Source organism: Bos indicus, chromosome X, assembly GCF_029378745.1.
Source record: "Bos indicus isolate NIAB-ARS_2022 breed Sahiwal x Tharparkar chromosome X, NIAB-ARS_B.indTharparkar_mat_pri_1.0, whole genome shotgun sequence".
Lineage (NCBI taxonomy): Eukaryota > Metazoa > Chordata > Mammalia > Artiodactyla > Bovidae > Bos > Bos indicus.
The window spans coordinates 48,358,324-48,378,329 of record NC_091789.1 but is presented as its reverse complement, the minus strand read 5'-3'; the positions used below and the strand labels follow the sequence as shown (position 1 = coordinate 48,378,329).

The 20,006-nt window shown below is 39.3% G+C and overlaps 1 protein-coding gene and 1 non-coding gene across 4 annotated transcripts in view; both read right to left on the bottom strand.

The window, feature by feature from the left end:
• DIAPH2 (diaphanous related formin 2) overlaps window positions 1-20,006 on the bottom strand; it is a 984,078-nt gene that overhangs the window by 254,251 nt on the left and 709,821 nt on the right. The gene's annotated exons all lie outside the window — the stretch shown is intronic.
• On the bottom strand, window positions 6,339-6,464 carry LOC139181820 (U6atac minor spliceosomal RNA). Its single transcript, XR_011565558.1, has one exon. It is a non-coding gene; the product is annotated as a U6atac minor spliceosomal RNA (small nuclear RNA).

Here is a 20,006-nt window from a genome sequence, read left to right as displayed (position 1 = left end):
TGGGTCCATCATTGAAAAAGCAAGAGAGTTCCAGAAAAACATCTATGCCAAAGCCTTTGACTGTGTGGATCACAACAAACGGTGGAAAATTCTTCAAGAGATGGGAATACCAGACCACCTGATCTGCCTCTTGACAAATTTGTATGCAGGTCAGGAAACAACAGTTAGAACTGGACATGGAATAACAGACTGGTTCCAAATAGGAAAAGGAGTACATCAAGGCTGTATATTGTCACCCTGCTTATTTAACTTATATGCAGAGTACATCATGAGAAACACTGGGCTGGAGGAAGCACAAGCTGGAATCAAGATTGCCGGGAGAAATATCAATAACCTCAGATATGCAGATGACACCACGCTTATGGCAGGAAGTGAAGAACTAAAGAGCCTCTTGATGAAAGTGAAAGAGGAGAGTGAAAAAGTTGGCTTACAGCTCAACATTCAGAAAACTAAGATCATGACATCTGATCCCATCACTTCATGGGAAATAGATGGGGAAATAGTGGCTGGCTTTGTTTTTCTGGGCTCCAAAATCACTGCAGATGGTGACTGCAGCCATGAAATTAAAAGACGCTTAATCCTTGGATGGAAAGTTATGACCAACCTAGATAGCATATTAAAAAAGCAGAGATATTACTTTGTCAACAAAGGTCCGTCTAGTTAAGGCTATGGTTTTTCCAGTGGTCATATATAAATGTGAGAGTTGGACTGTAAAGAAAGCTGAGCGCTGAAGAATTGATGCTTTTGAACTGTGGTGTTGGAGAAGACTCTTGAGAATCCCTTGGACTGCAAGGAAATCCAACTAGTCCATCCTAAGGGAGATCAGTCCTGGGTGTTCATTGGAAGGACTGATGTTGAAGCTGAAACTTCAATATTTTGGCCATCTGATGCGAAGAGCTGACTCATTTGAATAGATCCTGAAGTTGGGGAAGATTGAAGGCAGGAGAAGAAGGGGACGACAGACGATGAGATGGTTAGATGGCATTAGCGAATCAATGGACATGAGTTTGGGTAAACTCCGGGAGTTGATGATGGACAGGGAGGCCTGGCGTGCTACGGTTCATGGCATCCCAATGAGTCGGACACGACTGAGTGACTGAACTGAACTGAACTGAAATGTATCTCATTATGTACGTATTTATGGAAAGCAATTATAAACTTTATTCCTGATTATAGAAGATACATAGAAAATCACTTCTTTAGGTGACTCAGAAATATAAAAACAAAAGTAAACTAAAATTTCTAACAAATCAGTGTTGTGAACATTTTAGAGCATTTCCTTCTGATCTTTTTTCTATGGCTGAAAACTTTTGAATGTTAATTGTAAAGATGCTTCAGAGAAAGGTAAGTAGACTAACCACGAAGAATACAAAGGAAACCAAATATACCTTTCACAATTAAAGTTAAGTCTATTAAAAATCAATAATAATCACAGAAGCAAAATGTTTTAAAATGCAAAGGTATTAGACTGTGTGATATGCGTGCTAAGTCGCCTCAGTTGTGTCCAACTCTTTGCAGCCCCATGACTATAGCCCATCAGGCTTCTCTGTCCATGGGATTCTCCAGGGAAGAATACTGGAGTGGGTTGCCATGCCCTCCTGCATGGGATGTTCCTGATCCAGGAATCAAACCCACATCTCTTACATCCTGTGTTGGCATGCAGGTTCTTTACCACTAGTGCCACCTGGGAAGCCCATTACTATGACTTGTTAAAAAAGATGAACAGTACAGTTTTGGGTGTGCTATTTTAAGATCCACTACAGGGTCTGGAAAAGACCCTGATGCTGGCAAAGACAGAAGGCAAGAGGAAAAGGAGATCACAGAGGATGAGATGGTTGGATGGCATCACCAGCTCAATGGACCTGAGTTTGAGCAAGCTCTGAGAGATGGTGAAGGATAGGGAAGCCTGGTGTGCTACAGTCCATGGAGTTGCAGAGTTGGACACAACTGAGCAACTGAACAACGACAACAGGGTCGGGAAGATCCCCTGCAGGAGAACATGGCAACCCCCTCCAGTATTTTTGCTTAGAGAATCCCTTGGACAGAGGAGCCTGGTGAGCTATAGTCATGGTGACGTAAGAGTCGGACATGACTGAAGCGACCTAGTATGCACAAACTCATGCACGCATGCATAGTGTATTCACATTTTGTGATAGTATTATTTTATCAGGTACTGATAACTATGTCTTCTTGAAATGCTGGATTTTATAAAATTTTCTGAATTCTTCAGTGTGTTTTATTACAACCTGGGGCCAAATATATTTTCCATGGGAACACAGCTCTATTTTCACAATGGAAGTCAGTAGGGAAATCAGACTATTTCTGGAAAATTACTTTGCAGCTGACATTTATGGGATGTAGCAGAATTTTAAAAGTGAGATGCCCCCCTTCCTAGGTTCCTTCTTATGCTACTTAAACCTCTTCCTTGCTAAGGAGTCATATTAAATCTTTCAATCCTCAAGTCCATTTTGCTGTCAATAGACCTGGAAGAATTAATGCATTTCTGACTTACTCTCCTTTCTTTTTACCAACAAAAGGGTTACATGTAATGCTACCTAATTTTCCCTCTGAGAATATCATATTTGTTTGATTTTTAAGAGAGTGTTGAACATCCTGTTTGAGAGCTGCAGAAATAAGACAGTTCTCTTTATTCCTTGCCACAGAATGAAAGTGAAATTTTTGTTCTCTAGTCTCTCTTGCCTAAATAAAACAGATTCATGCCAGACTTGGTAAGAACACGCACTTTGCAAAGGTCACTTACTTACATCCTATTTGCAGCAAGATACTAAACCATGTGTACTTCAGAAGGCTCAACATCTGTACAACATGGAGAAAAAGCTAAAGATTAAAAAAAGGCAAAAAAACTGTACATTTCCCATTTATCATAACACAATTTTCTGCCAGCTAAAATATGCCCATGTGGTGATACACAGTTTCACAAATTTGTTCTCCTAGAAGAAATACTGATTTCAGAAATTCTGTCTGTATACCAAAGTGAGAAAATTTGAAAAATTCTGGGAAAGCTGCAGCTTAGAATTAATAACTGGGGAGCAGCCGAGTCTCCAAGTCCTTCACTTCTCTTCACAGTGATTACTTTGTAAAAGGGATGGAGGGCATGAGTCAGTACTGAAATCTTTCACAATCACAACCCTGTCACCAAATCCTACTTGGGATTCTGCAGATGAAAAAGAACTAGACACCATCATTCCTTTCCACTTCTTTATTTTCAGTCATTTTTAAAATTTTCTATTTTTGAGCAGCTACTAGATACAAGATACTGGTTAGTATTCTGCTAAGCACTGTGCTCTATACAATGATCATTAAAACCTAATCCAGACCCAGCACTTTATAATCTAACATTACAAACAATTCTACTTATTAATTTGCATTTGTTGCTATTTACAATACACTATGTTCCATATCCTTCAAACCACCTTATCAAAAAGGCAGAGAAATACCACTATTTCAATTTTTAGAGTTGTGAAAAGTAGATAAAAGGCACTCATTTTATCAACGAAACTGTAAACATAATAAATTACATTCCCTGCCCCCCCCCAAAAAGGCACTCATCCATCTAAGTGGATATACCATCTCAAAACATGTCTCCTTGGCATAGATTATTTTGAGCTGATTGAGAAAGAGCAGACAGAGGAAAAGCTCTGAAAAGGGTAAAAGTTACCCTTTTGAAAGGGAAATTTCCACTTATAAAGGAAATTTCTACTGGTTAAGGATGTGTTCCTTTGTGGACCAGGAAGAGAAAGTGAAAGTGAAAGTCACTCAGCATGTCCAATCCTTTGTGACCCCATGGACTATACAGTCCATGGCATTATCCAGGCTAGAATACTCGAGTGGGTAGTCATTCCCTTCTCCAGGGGATCTTCCCAACCCAGGGATTGAACCCAGGTCTCCCACATTGCAGGCGGATTCTTTACCAGCTGAGCTACCAGGAAGAGAAGGATGACTCTAAATCACCAGAGAATCAAGGATATCAAGAGTATCACTGGTGAAGTTGCCTTTAGCTGAAGGTAGTTATTTAAGCTGGTGACTTAGGCTACTTTGGGGAGTTTCTCATTTTTCTTTTTGCGTATCTGCTACACACACATGAGGTATACATGTTTATTAACTTCTATCTAGTTTTCTCTTGTTATTCTGTCTTTATTATAGAGCGACCAGGGGGTGGGTCCTGTCAATTCCTCAGAAGGGTAGAGAAAAAATTATTTTTCCACCTCTAGAGTACACATCATGATAATCCCTTGCATGATACTAGTTTAATATTCTTTTCATATGGTAGGAATGTATTATTTATAATGACAATGACCATGTTGCCAAATTTAACATTACCCTTCTGTCCTCCTTTTGATGTCTCACCCACATGAAACATTTAGCCTGGTTTCTTAGTTTCTATGACACACATCCTCATGCTTAAAATATTTTTCTCTTATCTCCTCTCCTTCTCTGACAACTTCCATAAAACGTTAGAGGACCCTGAGGGCTTGGTCCTGAGTCCTCTGTCTATAGTCTTCCTAACTGACCTCAGCAATTCACATGACTTGAAATACCATCTACAATGATGACTCTCAAATTATACTTGTAGCCCCAGTCTCTCCTCTAAGATGCTTCTATAATCAACTGCCTGCTTGTCATCTCTACCTTTTATTTTTCATGGCCTCTATTGGTCTCTCAAATATAGATCCTCTCCTGAAAAGCCTCTGTTCTTTCCCATGATACTTGTAACAAAATCCAATTTCATTCTCAAGCTTTATGAGGTTCTACATGATCTGGTTTTTACCCACCTCTGCAACCTAATCTCATCTCATTCTCCCTCTTAAGCAATATGCCCATACTCATTAACCTTCTTTCTCTTCTTGTGTTTAGCAAGTTCTCACACCCAACCCAGGGCCCTTTCATTTGCTCCTCTTTCTGCCCAGAATGTTTCTTTTTCACCAGGTCATTCAACTTCAGCTCAGTCATCACCTCCTCAGAGATGCTTTTCCCAACCTTCCAATATGAAATGTCCACTTTCATCACTATTACTTTGGCCTATTTTATTTCATTCTGAGTCAGAACTTATCACTATGTAACATTATCATTTTTATTTATTTACCTGTTCATTGACAATTTTCCTCATTTAAAAATATAGCTGAAGAGAGTAGACCACATTTGTCTTGTTGACCACTGCCTCTCTGAAAACAGCTCTTTTCTGTTTGCCCATTTCTATTCCCCTCTAAAAGAACCTAACTACAGGAATGAGATTACTATGTAATTTAACCTAACTCCTAATTTATGCTCTCCTGAATGCACACCACATCTTGCCTAACATGTTGGTTCTTTTCCTAGATAAAAATAAGTGAGAATGAAGAATTAAGTAGTTATAGAAGGACTAGCTCTCTACCCTCAACTGTTCCATTAGTTATCCTGCTGGCAGATCATGCAGGCAGGACACCATCTGAAGAGAGACTCAACCAGTCTGCACACAATGGAGAATGATGCAGAATCCAACTTCCTGCCTTGATTATTCACTGAGATTCTTCCTCCTTTTCCCCTTTTAAAACTGTAATGGGCATATATACACTACCATGTATAAAACAGATAGCTAGTGGGAACTTGCTATATAACACAAAGAGCTCAGCCTGGTGCTCTTTGACGTCCTAGAGGGGAGGGGAAAGAGGTTCAACAGGGAGGCAATACACACACACACACACACACACACACACATACATATGGCTGAGTGCCGAGGAATTGATGACTTCGAACTGTGGTGCTAGAGAAGATTTTTTTTAAATTTTATTTTATTTTTAAACTTTACATAATTGTATTAGTTTTGCCAAAAATCAAAATGAATCTGCCACAGGTATACATGTGTTCCCTATCCTGAACCCTCTTCCCTCCTCCCTCCCTGTACCATCCCTCTGGGTCGTCCCAGTGCACCAGCCCCAAGCATCCAGTATCGTGCATCGAACCTGGACTGGCACCTCGTTTCATACATGATATTTTACATGTTTCAATGCCATTCTCCCAAATCTTCCCACCCTCTCCCTCTCCCACAGAGTCCATAAGACTGTTCTATACATCAGTGTCTCTTTTGCTGTCTCGTATACAGGGTTATTGTTACCATCTTTCTAAATTCCATATATATGCGTTAGTATACTGTATTGGTATTTTCCCTTCTGGCTTACTTCACTCTGTATAATAGGCTCCAGTTTCATCCACCTCATTAGAACTGATTCAAATGTTTTCTTTTTAATGGCTGAGTAATACTCCATTGTGTATATGTACCACAGCTTTCTTATCCATTCATCTGCTGATGGACATCTAGGTTGCTTCCATGTCCTGGCTATTAAAAACAGTGGTTAGATGCCATGAAGTAGGTGGCAATGCCTTAACCATAGGCATGTTGTCAGGCCCGAGAGCCTCTTCCATCCTTGTCAAGGGGAGTGCTAACCTTCTCTCCTTTCATAAAACACTAGAGAAGATTCTTGAGAGTCCCTTGGACAGCCTTTGGACCAGGGAAGTCCCAGCCGCTTTTCTTCTTACCTCTCTCCTCCTTATCTTCTCATTTAACCCAAGAGCATACAGATAATTCCTTGGACTGCCAGGGGATCAATGCAGTTAATCCTAAAGGAAAAAACCCTCAATATTCATTGGAAGGACTGGTGCTGAAGATGAAGCTTCAGTGTTTTTGGCCAATGCTGCTGAAGTCAGATGTCAACAGCCAAATCACTGGAAAAGACCCTGATGCTGGGAAAGATTGAGGGCAAGAGGAGAAGGGGGAGACAGAGGATGAGATGGTTGGATGGCATCACTGACTCAATTAATGGACATGATTTTGAGCAAATTCAGGGAGATAGTGAAGGGCAGGTAAGTCTGGTGTGCTGTAGTTTATGGGGTCACAAAGAGTCAGGCACAACTTACCAACTGAAAAACAATGACTGATTCAGGCTTCCTAGGTGGTGCAGTAGTAAAGAATCTGCCTGACAATGTAGGAGAAGCAAGAGAAAAAAGTTTGTTACTTAGGTCAGGAAGATCCCCTGGAGTAGGAAATGGCAACCCACTACCATATTCTTGCCTGGAAAACCCCATGGATAGAGGAGCCTGGCAGGCTCATGTCCATGTCAAAAAGACTCAGATGTGACTGAGCACACAGTACAGCATGGCTAATTCAGGTAATTGTACAGCAGAAACCAACACAACAATGTAAAGCGATTATCTTCCAATTAAAAAGAAAAAAAAAACTGTCATTGCTAAGCTGAATCTTGGCAGATGGTCTTGGGACATGAGTCCACCTTCTTCCCAGATTGCCAGCTTTTCTGATTAAAGCACCTCTCCTTTCTATTGACATTTGCCTCATGATTATTGAGTTTTGAGTGGCAAACAGCCAAACCTTAAGTTTTGTAACATCAACAGCCCTTAAAATGGTGTTTGACACATAGCAGAAATAATAGCAGTGACAGAATAACTAAAATCAATAACAATAATAAAAAAGATCATTATACCTAATCTTTTCTTAAAAAATATACTCTGTGGGAATCATTGTGAATACGTCCCATCAGTTCAGTTCAGTTCAGTGGCTCAGTCATGTCCGACTCTTTGCAACCCAATGGACTGCAGCACGCCAGGCCTCCCTGTCCATCACCAACTTCCAGAGCTTGCTCAAACTCATGTCCATCGAGTCAGTGATGCCATCCAACCACCTCATCCTCTGTTGTCCCCTTCTCCTACCTTTAATCTTTTCCAGCATCAGGGTCTTTTCAAATGAGTCACTTCTTTGCATCAGGTGGATAAAGTATTGGAGTTTCAGCTTCAGCGTCAGTCCATCCAATGAATATTCAGGACTTATTTCCTTTAGGATGGACTGGTTGGATCGCCCTGCAGTCCAAGGGACTCTCAAGTGTTTTCTCCAACACCAAAGTTCAAAATCATCAATTCTTCGGTGCTCAGCTTTCTTTATAGTCCAACTCTCACATCCATACATGACTACTGGAAAAACTACAAATTTGACTGGACAGACTTTTGTTGGCAGAGTAATGTCTCTGCTTTTTAATATGCTGTCTAGGTTGGTCATAACTTTTCTTCCAAGGAGTAAGCGTCTTTTAATTTCACGGCTGCAGTCACCATCTGCAGTGATTTTGGAGCCCAAGAAAATAAAGTCAGCTACTGTTTCCATTGTTTCCCCATTTACTTGCCATGAAGTGATGGGACCAGATGCCATGATCTTAATTTTCTGAATGCTGAATTTTAAGCCAACTTTTTCACTCTCTTCTTTCACTTTCATCAAGAGTCTTTAGTTCTTTGCTTTCTGCCATAAGGGTGGTGTCATCTGCATATCTGAGGTTATTGAAATTTCTCCTGGCAATCTTGATTCTAGCTTGTGCTTCATCCAGTCTGGCATTTCTCATGAAGTACTCTGCATTTAAGTTAAATGAGCAGGGTGACAATATGCAGCCTTGATGCACTCCTTTCCCAATTTGGAACCAGGCTGTTGTTTCATGTCCAGTTCTAACTGTTGCTTCTTGACCTGCATACAGATTTCTCAGGAGGCAGGTCAGGTGGTCTGGTATTCCCGTCTCTTGAAGAATTTTCCACAGTTTGTTGTGATCTACACAGTCAAAGGCTTTGGCATAGTCAATAAAGCAGAAGTAGATGTTTTTCTGGAACTCTTTTGCTTTTTTGTTCCAATGGATGTTGGCAATTTGATCTCTGGTTCCTCTGCCTTTTCGAAATCCATCTTGAGCATTTGGAATTTCACAGTTCACGTACTGTTGAAGCCTGTCTTGGAGAATTTTGAGCATTACTTTGCTAGCGTGTGAGATGAGTGCAATTCTGTGGTAGTTTGAACATTCTTTGGCATTGCCTTTCTTTAGGATTGGAATGAAAACTGACCATTTCCAGTCCTGTGGCTATTGCTGAGTTTTCCAAATTTGCTGGCATATTGAGTGCAGCACTTTCACAGCGTCATCTTTTAGGATTTGAAAGAGCTCAACTGCAATTCCATCACCTCCACTAGCTTTGTTTGTAGTGATGCTTTCTAAGGCCCACTTGACTTCACATTCCAGGATGTCTGGCTCTAGGTGAGTGATCACACCATCGTGATTATCTGGGTCATGAAGATCTTTTTTGTACAGTTCTTCTGTGTATTTTTGCCACCTCTTCTTAATATCTTATGCTTCTGTTAGGACAATACCATTTCTGTTCTTTATTGAGCCCATCTTTGCATGAAATGTTCCCTTGGTATCTCTAATTTTCTTGAAGAGATCTTTAGTCTTTCCCAATCTACTGTTCTCCTCTATTTCTTTTCACTGATTGCCGAGCAAGGCTTTCTTATTTCTCCTTGCTATTCTTTGGAACTCTGCATTCAAATGGGTATATCTTTCCTTTTCTCCTTTGCCTTTTGCTTCTCTTCTTTTCACAGCTATTTGCAAGGCCTCCTGAGACAATCATTTTGCCTTTTTGCATTTCTTTTTCTTTGGGGTGGGCTTGATCACTGCCTCCTCTACAATATCACGAACCTCCATCCATAGTTCTTCAGGCACTCCATCAGATCTAATCCCTTGAATCTATTTGTCACTTCTACTGTATAATTATAATGGATTTGATTTAGGTCATACCTGAATGGTCTAGTGGTTTTCCCTACTTCTTCAATTTAAGTCTGAATTTGGCAATAAGGATTTCATAATCTGAGCCACAGTCAGCTCCCAGTCTTGTTTTTCCTGACTGTATAGAACTTATCCATCTTTGGCTGCAAAGAATATAATCAATCTGATTTCTTCCCTGAGAGCTCAGTTGGTAAGAAATCTGCCTCCAGTGCAGGAGACCCCAATTCGATTCCTGGGTCGGGAAGATCTGCTGGAGAAGGGATAGTCTACCCACTCTAGTGTTCTTGGGCTTCCATGTGGCTCAGCTGATAAAGAATCTGCCTGCAATGCTGGAGACCATGGTTCAACCCCTGGGTTGAGAAGATCCCCTGCAGAAAGGAAAGGCTACCCCACTCTAGTATTCTGGCCTGGAGAATTACATGGACTGTATAGTATGGGGTTGCAAAGAGTCGGACACAACTGAGCGACTTTCAAACTTTCATGGATTCACACAATTAATCCTCATAACTGCTTTCTGAATTAAGAATTTACTCCAGGTAATACAGCTGGTAAGTCACAGTAATGAGAACAAACTGAGAATGGATCCATAACTCATGTTCTTAGCTGCTATGCCATACAGTTTCTCAAGCAATATTTGATGAAGGAGTAAAGTCTCATTATAATACCAAATTGGAAGAAGAGCCATGGAGTTGATTTGGGTACTTAGGAAACTAAAACACTTCTTATAAATCTTAAGATAAAACAACAACAAACCTTATTTATAGAGAATACTTTAATAGTAATATTTTTGAAGACTTGATAAAAAAATTTAATCTCATCTATTATCATCAATCTTGACATTTAAATTCATTTTTGAAGGTAGGCTTCAACCTAGATGTCCATCTACAGATAAATGGATAAAGAAGATGTGGTACACGTATACAATGGAACATTACTCAGCCAAAAAACAGAAGGAATTTGAGGCAGTCCTAGTGAGGTGAATGAACCTAGAGAGTATTATACTGAGTGAAATAAGTGAGAGAAAGAGAAAAACCAATATCGTATATTAATGCATATATATGAAATCTAGAAAACTGTTATTGATGAACCTATTTGTGGTGAAGGAATGGGGACACAGACGTAGAGAATAGATTTGTGGACACAGTGGGAGAAGGAGAGGGAGGGAGAAGTGGAGAAAGTAGCATTGACATATATACATTATAATGTGTAAAATATAGACAGCTGGCAAGAAGATGCTGTGAAACACAGGGAGCCCAGCTGGTGCTCTGTGATGACCTAGAGGCGTGGAATGAGGGGAAGGGAGGGAGGCTCAAGAGGGAGGCGATATATATATACACACACACACACACACACACACACACACACACACACACATAATTATGGCTGATTCATGTTGTTGTACAGCAGAAACTAATACAACATTGTAAAAAAATTTTTCCTCCAATTAAAAATTTTAGAATTGAATATTATTTTAAAAAGGTAGGCTTCAATCATTTTATTTTAAAACTATATATAATAGGGAATATGTTATTTATCAGTAGAATGATGGCCTGCTTAAGCTCTTTGTATATTTAGACCTAGATGTGGCCCTGGTAGATACTTAAATAGACAAAATTTTAACTTGGGTATTTTATTTATCTTCTATATTAGAGAACAGAAATTGAGAATATGTTTTAAGGGAAATAAGCCTTAAAAGTTATCTTACGGGATACCTGGTAGAGAAATAATTTATTAGAAGATGCATTTTACGAAAGGGTATTTGGTGGCTCATGGGTTTTCATCCTAGAAAGTGAAAGCCACCTTCTTATCATAGATATACAAGGCATCCTTATAGCTACCTATAGATTTCTATTCTATTTATAATATAAAGTGGGTATAATGGGATTGTACCTAAAGACAAGGGGGATAGAGTAGAGATTTGAACTGAGCTGCTGTTCCCCATTTGGGAATATTTAAGCTTGACTGTAGGAGAAGGCAATGGCAACCCACTCCAGTACTCTTGCCTGGAAAATCCCATGGATAGAGGAGCCGGGTAGGCTGCAGTCCATGGGGTTGCGAAGAGTCAGACACAACTGAGCGACTTAACTTTCCCTTTTCACTTTCATGCATTGGAGAAGGAAATGGCAACCCACTCCAGTGTTCTTGCCTGGAGAATTCCAGGGACGGCGGAGCCTGGTGAGCTGCCGTCTATGGGGTCATACAGAGTCGGACACTACTGAAGCGACTTAGCAGCAGCAGTGGCAGCAAGCTTGACTATAAGAGAGACTTTAGAAAATATGTTATAGATGCTTGCAAAGGACATCTCTGGGCCAGGCAGCCTACCCTTAGCTGGGTTATGACAGCATGGGATGAAAAGCCATATTTAGGGTGAAATAGAAAGGTCAGTTTGGGGCACACTGTATAAGTAACACTAGAAGCTCTTCTGATGCCTTTTCTTGAGAAACTATTTAAAAGAATGGTGAGAGCAGGAGGAAAAGACCATTTGCTCCTAAAAGCCCAGATTTCTGGGCCTTTCGTACCATAGGAGATGGTGATGGTAGCTGTATCAGTATCAAAGAAAAAGGCACTTTGCAGAAGATGATTAGACTATTCTGGGATCAACATGTAGAGTGACCTCTTCCCATTTGCATAAGCAAATTTGGGAGTCCTTAAAATATTGAGAGAGAAGAATCCTGGGAAAACAAGGGACTTTCCAAGATAAACTTCAAAGATAGAGATAATTCACAGTACTTTAATATTTCAAAGATAGAGATAATTCATAACTCCCTGGTGGCTCAGATGGTAAAGAATCCACCTGCAACATAGGAGACCTAGGCTCGATCCCTGGGTTGGGAAGATCCCCTGGAGAAGGGAAAGGCTACCCACTCCAGTATTCTTGCCTGGAGAATTCTGTGGACTTTATAGTCCATGGGGTTGCAAAGAGTTGGACACAACTGAGTGACTTTCACTTCACTTCACTTCACAGTAATTTATATACTAAAAGAAACATAATCTTAAAGTGGTAAAGCGGCATATCAAATGCACACAAACTTATCAAATGTAAGGTGGAAAAGCAATTTAGAGAAGTTCTCCTTTTACTAGCTGACTTTTAAATTCCTTGTTCTACAAAGAAAAGCATTTCTGATTTTTCCAGGTTAGAAGTTATGCAAGACAACTGTGAACTAAAATTACATCATTTTCTAAGAGAAGTGTTTTTGCAGGGTTACAAACTAAAATGTGGTCAGCATTTTAAAAAGCTAGGAGATAAAATGTTAACTTTTTAATGTAATATTAATTTTAAACCATTTGATCTCAATCATGAATCTGGAAAAGTAAAGTATTTTTATATTGACTTATTTTGAAATTTGACATAAGGAAGCAGTCTTCACACAGTTACTTGGGTATTACACACTATATAGAACTGTCTAAAGTTTTTATAATCTATGCTTTTGTGTGACTACATATACAGATTTATATATTATATTCCTCACTAACATAGTATTAGTATGGACCTAAAATTCAACTTAAAATAATTATAATTCACCCACAGGCATGTATTCAAATAGGAAGTGAATTATTGTTTATACATTTATATACATTATATATGAGCAATAGTCACTCAGTCATGTCCGACTCTGTGCCCCCATGGACTGTAGCCTTCCAGGCTCCTCTGTCCATGGAATTCTCCAGGCAAGAATACTGGAGTGAGTTGCCATTTCCTTCTCCAAGGTATATTATATATAGTTTTTAACTATTTTCAGTAGCTATAACTACTGATTGAAGGCAGGTGCTGTAACCCTTACCTTCTAAATGCCACAATAGCTGATGGGGTTCAGGACACTACCCCACAATATGGCACTGTGGCATATTGAATACTTTAAGCTGAAGGAATTTGAGAAAATAGAAGTAGAAAGGTCAGTGAGCTCCTCTTGCTCTTCTCCCGTGAAAAAGGTCAGAAAATCCCCACATGAGAGGTATCTTGCCTATATCCTAAAGAAAGGAATGCTTTTATCTCCAAGATGGAGAAACGACACCAAGAAGAATCTGAATGAATAGACCCTAGTCCCCCCAGTTTCCTATGATTCATTTTCTTTGCCCTATCATATCTTTCCATGACTTTCCACTCTTTATCAAAGCCAGCATAAAATCTCTCAGGTTTAACCATTTCTTTGGGTCGTCTTTTACTAATGATAGTTTCCATGCATGCCATGTAAAATTTACATTCAATAATTTATATGCTTTTTTCCTATTAATCTATCTTTGTCAATCTTTTTTCTTAATTTAAATTTATTTATTTTAATTAGAGGTGTCAATCTGAATTTTCAGACTCAGCTAGGGGCTTTATGAGGGTCAGGGTAAACTGTTCCCTGCTCGACAATAGCATTGCTGCATCAAATACTAGGCAGAGAGAACTGTCATTTTACTTAATTTTGACGTGGAGAGTAATTGTTAATACATAAGACTTGTTCCATTAGAACTGGAATAAGCATTAGTAGAACACTGGGGACGAAGGAGTTTATGTACCTCGTTGTGAACTGAGTCAAATCAGTTCTTACAATTTCCATCTTCATAGGCAGTACATTACTTATGATTTTAATAAAAAACTTGAAAATCTGAAATATCATTACGTCTGGATTGTTGAGAACATGGAAAAATCAATTTGAGATCCACTTAACCTTCAAAAAGCTTTAGTTAGCAACATAGCATAATTATCTGTTTAAATGAAAGGAAGTCACAAATATAAAATCTATTAAAAAATATAGACAGCATTTCATCTTTCCATAATATATCAGAAAAGATGTCTCTAAATGCTAAAAACCAAATGTGAATTCTTTCATTTAATTTGAATACATGAGTTTTAGACAAAAATGATTACTATTTTTAATAAATTTATGTAAAAACTAATATTATGGCATATTAGTTGAAATTTACTTAGAGATCACACATTATATGATAAATATGCAATAATGAATATTTAAAATGTGAAATATTAATAAGATCAATGTAGTATATATACATTTCAATTGGGTTCAACGTAACAGTTTAAAATGTCAGTATTTAGACTATAAAATTTTTAAAAAGAATCAGATTACAAAACTTAGGCATTGGACCTTTAAATAGTATAACAAAGATAGCATAGTCAGTGATTGGTTTTCTGAACCAAAGTCCCCAGTTTTTAACATATAGTAGGTAATTATGTTACTGGAGTGATGAACCAATTTTGTAATGAGCCCACTTTTCCACATGTGGCCTGAGTTGGCTGGGTGTAAAGAAAATGCTTTTAAATAAGCTTCCAGTTAAAGCCACAGATCTGATGAACATTACAGAGGTAGGAGGTACACTCAGCCCTCCTACTTTTCTCCACCCCCTTTCAGTATTCACTGACTGTGTCCTTTGTGGATATTTCTTTTTACTCTTCCTTTGAAGACAGACCCTATCTTTGCATTCAGAGATACCTAAGAGAGTGATTTTATCATTTATCCAAACATATCCATTAACTGGCTACTCTGTGTCAGGTATCTTCTAGGTTCTGAGGATACAGTACTTAATATGGACGCAAAGTCACTGGGTTATGGCTTCCGTGGAGCGTACAGTTTGGTGGGAAAGCATCCATTAAAGAAATACAATTTTTTAAACACCAAATGCAAAGCACAGCTTTTCAAGAGTATATATTTGGGAGACCTAACTTAGACTGTGGGTGTATGGGTGGGCCAGGTGTTTGGCAATGCCACTTGATAGATGAAATGTTAGAACTCAGACTTGAAGGGGCAGAGCCAGAGGAGCACTGGTGTAGGGTGAGTGAAGGCTCTGAGGGAGATGAAGTACTGTGGCCACATAAAGGAGAGAAAAAAAGCCTGGACCACTAGAGCCAATGGAGTAAGTGGGAAATAGGAGACAGACGGTCCCTGACCTCTGTAGAGGCCAGATTCTATAGGCCTCTTGCTGTGTTCAGTCGCTCAGTCACGTCTGACCCTTTGTGTCCCCATGGACTGTAGCCTACCAGGCTCCGATGTCTGTGGAATTTTCTGGGCAAGAATACTAGAGCGGGTTGCCATTTCCTATTCCAGGGGATCTTCCCAACCCAGGGATTGAACCCGCATCTCTTGTGTCTCCTGCATTGGCAGGCAGGTTCTTTACCACTAGTGTTACCTGGGAAGCCTCACAGGTCTCTCAAGCATTTTGAAATTTTTCTTGAGAAAGATGTAAGTCAGTGAAGTTTTAAACAGGGAACTGACATCATCCAACTTTTTTTTGCTGCTCAAAGGCATAAAAAATGCTAGCTAAATTAACACATACATACACATATATAAGTACACACACATACACTAACAACAATAAGGAAAAACCCTAGGACAAATGCAACATAGCATACTACGCAAATGACAGTAAGTCTATTTGTTAGTTCCTAACTACTGATAAGAAGGGTATATATTATGTAAATATCCAATTAAAGTTCATCTGATAAATTATTAGGAAATTACATAGTATCAAAGAGTTAAAAAATAGCAGGTGTTGGCCAATGCATAACTATTGAGACTGACATATAAATAGTTGTGTTTAAAGTAGCATAAGAGTTATGATTGGAAAATTTTGAGATTGATGTGTATATTTTGGAATGTCAGTATTATTACTGAATATTCATAGTCTGCACACACAGATGTTAATTAGATCAAATACCAGTTCCAGCCCTACCTCATATTCAGCTCTCAGCACTATTTATCATGCAGAAACAATGTCTAAGAAACTGGGAGATTAAGTAGAGAAAAAGAAAGTAAATAAAGTGATAAGAGATGGTTCCTAACCCTCACTGAATTTATAAACTAGTGTTGGGAGACAGATAAATAATAGCAGAGCAATAGTAGCAGGAACTAATGTTTAGTGAACTCTTACAATGAACCAGGCATTGAGCTAAATGTTTTACAAGCATTGTCTTATTTACTCCTCCCAATAGCCCTATGATGCATATATGCTATCAGTAACTCCTTTTTACACATGATGAAATTCACCTCAGGGAGGTCTATTGACTTTCTCAGTGCCATCTTCACAGTAAGTGGCAGATTCAGGATTTGAACCTGGGTACCCTTACCACTCCTCCAAATTACAAAAGTGTGAATTTAATCTGGTTTTCTTAATCAGAGAAGAATGACTCTTCCTAATTGAAACCACCAAACTTTGTCTTATACTATCATATCTTCTATCTATTCTCCTGATGTTTCATTCATCTTCCTTAAAAAATTCTTTACTCACCTCTAAGTGGCCTATGTCCCGTCTCCCCTTCCCCGATATAAGTTCTCAAATCTCACTGACTGGGCATTCACTTTTTTTTCTTTCTATGATGTCATAAGGTGTGTGCTTAGTAGCTCAATTGTGTCCGACTCTTTGCTACTCCATGGACTGAATGTAGCCCACCAGGCTCCTCTGTCCATGGAATTTTCCAGACAAGAATACTGGAGTGGGTTGCCATTTCCTACTCCAGGAGATCATTAAATCTTAATAAATTTGTATACTTTATCTTCATGGGCTTCCCAAGTGGTGCTAGTGGTAAAGAACCTTTCTGCCAATGCAGGAGATGTAAGAGATGTGGGTTCGATCCCTGGGTTAGGAAGATCCCCTGGAGGAGGGCACGGCAACCCACTCCAGTATTCTTGCCTGAAGAATCCCCATGGACAAAGGAGCAGGGCGGGTTACAGTCCATAGGGTAGCAAAGAATCTGACATGACTGAAGCCCACATGCATATCTTACCTTCATGGTAATCTGTCTACTGTCAGTTTCACAGACTCAGCTGTTGAATCCAGGACCGTGGAAGGCAAGTTCCCTTCCCTATACCTGGAAAGGTGTTGAATGCATGATAAGGTTTTCAAGTTTTCTTTGGAGGTAATGGCTAATCAATGGTTTTCATTCAGAGGAGCAATATGATCTCACCTGTTTGTAGGAATCTTACTCTGGCAGCAGAGGGAAAGATGGTTTGGAGAGATGAGACATTGAACCTTGGGAGAGCATCTAGACAGCCAATGATGTAGCATGTGAACAGAGAGTAGAAGATGGATATAAGAAATATGGAAGGGGTAGAGTCCATGGGCGGAGAAGGCAATGGCACCCCACTCCAGTACTCTTGCCTGGAAGATCCCATGGACAGAGGAGCCTGGTGGGCTGCAGTCCATGGGGTCACTAGGAGTCAGACACAACTGAGCGACTTCACTTTCACTTTTTACTTTCATGCATTGGAGAAGGAAATGGCAACCCACTCCAGTGTTCTTGCCTGGAGAATCCCAGGGACGGGGGAGCCTGGTGGGCTACCGTCTCTGGGGTTGCACAGAGTTGGACACGACTGAAGCAACTTAGCAGCAGCAGCAGCAGAGTCCATGGGACAAGGACTGACTAGATGTTACTGGTTAGAGAGAGGGAAGTATTGGGTTGGCCAAAATTTTCATTTGGCTTTTCCCGTAAGATGCTATGGAAAAATCTGAATAAACATTTGGGTTAACCTCATATTAAGGATACTTGAGTTCTCCTGCCTGAGTAACCAGAGTGTGTCTTGTGTATACTTGTTTTTTAACAGAACTTGGGAGACAATAAAGGGAACATTATTTTGAGTGGGTAGAGCAGGCAGAGAGGGAGAATACTGAGTAGTTTTGGACAGACTGAGCTTGAGGTAGCTAGGAAATACTGGGATGGTAATAACCAACAGGGAGTTGGAAATAATGGCTTCTTAGATAACTTGGAGATCAGCTTATATGGCAAGAGTGAGAACTGCAAAGCCAAGGCAAATGGAGCAAAGATCTCCCCTTATCCATTCAGATCTACATCAGGACAGTGCCTCAAAAGTGCTCTCCAACATGCTTGTGGGTTCAGTGAACATGCCCTTAGCCTGAATACGGTTGGCCCTGATATGTTCCCTCCAAACAGAAACTATTCTGGCATTATAACTTCAGCTAAAAGAGCAAAATATCAGATCCCCGAGCCTGTGCTAACAGTTTTAAATGATCTTAAAAGATCATTTTACTACAAATGTCAATGAAGCAAAATATGTAGTCTGTGTGAATTTTGATAAAGGGTATGTCCCTGAGGAATTAAGTTTTATTGTTTCAGATAGAGACAGAGTATGGGTATAAAGGACTTTGAGATATATTACTACAGACTCAAGAATAACTGTATACAGCTATGAAATTTGTTACAGATGGTGATGCGAATATCTGAGAATCCCCGTTGCTGATTATTATTGGGCACTCTTTAGTCTGTCTGCTACTGAGAAATGAATGACTAGGTATTTGGGTTTGATTGTTTACTATAAAGTGATTCTCTGAATTCTTTGGGCATTTAAGTTTTCCATTTTTCCTACATTTGTTTTCAAGTGCTGTTTCAAATTTGGGGATTAGTGTACTGAACTGGAAATAGTTTTCAACCATGCATTCTGAATTCAAGTGGTAGTTTCAAATTCAGTGGATAATACTTTATCATTTCTTACTTCTCTTTCCTTAACTAAAATCACCAATGAGTTAAAGAAGTGATAACAAAAAGGAAAAAGTATTCCAAACCAAGTTTACTTATAAAGATGAAAGTCAGCTCTGTGTTTTTGAAAGACCTATGAACTGAGGCAAAGATTTAATCTTTTTTTTTTTTTTGGTATAGGGAATGGGATTTATTTCCCTCAATTGCAAAACAGAGCAAAAAGAGTAGAAATTCTATAAGGTTCCTCCCAGCTATAAAATGCTAGATTCTATAAGTATTCAGCAAAAAGGCAAGCACTTGAGAAACAGTGAATACTTTGAGATTTCTATAATGGAAATACTTGAAGATATTATTTAAGCTAGTTGCTCAATTTTATATTAAATCTTCTGATTCTCGATTTAAGGCAGTTGATGGTAAAATATATTTTGCCCATCTTTTGTATATCCTATGATCTCTAAAACAAGGTAAGAATCTAGTAAGTGCACGGCAATCTCATCCTGAATTTAACCCGCAAGAAACTACCCCAGGTGGCACAGTGGTAAAGAATTCACCTGCAATGTAGGAGACTGTGATGTGGAGACCTGGGTTCCATCCCTGGATTGGGAAGTTTCCTTAGAGAAGGGAATGGCAATCCACTCCAGTATTCTTGCTTGGAGAATCCCATGGACAGAGGAGCCTGGAGGGCTACCATCCATGGGGTCGCGAAGAGTCAGACAATGCAACAACAAACTATCTCAAAGACAGATATGTTACTCTATAAAAACATAATGGCATTTAAACACAACTTCTTATTTCTAACCCAGCTGCTTATTGACAACTCTTATTTCTTTTCAGTCCGGGCTGTTTGTCATCCCTGACGTTAAATTTTCAACTCCTAGTTCTCTAAGAGTTGAAGATCTATGCTCACTTCTCAGAATCTATTCACATCATCACCTTACATAAATTGTCCTTAGATGATCATGCAACCCTAACCCTAAGTCTAA